The following is a 578-nucleotide window of genomic DNA, read 5'->3' on the forward strand; positions in this document are numbered from 1 at the left end:
CCTTTCTTTCCCTTATCTTTCCCTTTCCCTTTGCCCTCATCCTTCTCATATCATTTTCCCTCCTATTCTACTTCATTCTTCCTACACCCTTAACCATTTTTTCCCTTAAGCTAGTGTTTCACTAGCACGCTTTCCTTTTCCCTTTCTCCTTGGCTTTTCCACTCTTTCAATATTCTTCTCCTTTCCCCCGTCTCCTCATCTTCCCCCTTCTCGTCCATGTCTCCCAATCTCTTCCTCTTCCTCTCTTTCACTTCCCTCTTACCCCTCCCCCTCTTCTCCACCCATCCCATTCTGTTCGTCTTTACCACACTTATCCCCACTTTCCTTTCCCATCCCCATCCTTTACCCACTCCTTTCCTCCCCCTCCCTCTACTCTGGTCCCCGTCCCCTTCCCTTTCTCACTTCCCTCTCCCCATCTTCTTATCCCCTCACCCTATTACTCACGCTGCATCTCATCCTTATTCTTTCTCTCTTCACATCTCTTATCCCTTCCCCATTTCCCTGATTTTCTTCCTCCACCACCCCTACCCCCTTCCCCATCTTCCTTTCCTTCTCCCCCTTCCCTTAACCCTTTCCTT

This window comes from Penaeus monodon, chromosome 24 (genome assembly GCF_015228065.2).
Source record: "Penaeus monodon isolate SGIC_2016 chromosome 24, NSTDA_Pmon_1, whole genome shotgun sequence".
Lineage (NCBI taxonomy): Eukaryota > Metazoa > Arthropoda > Malacostraca > Decapoda > Penaeidae > Penaeus > Penaeus monodon.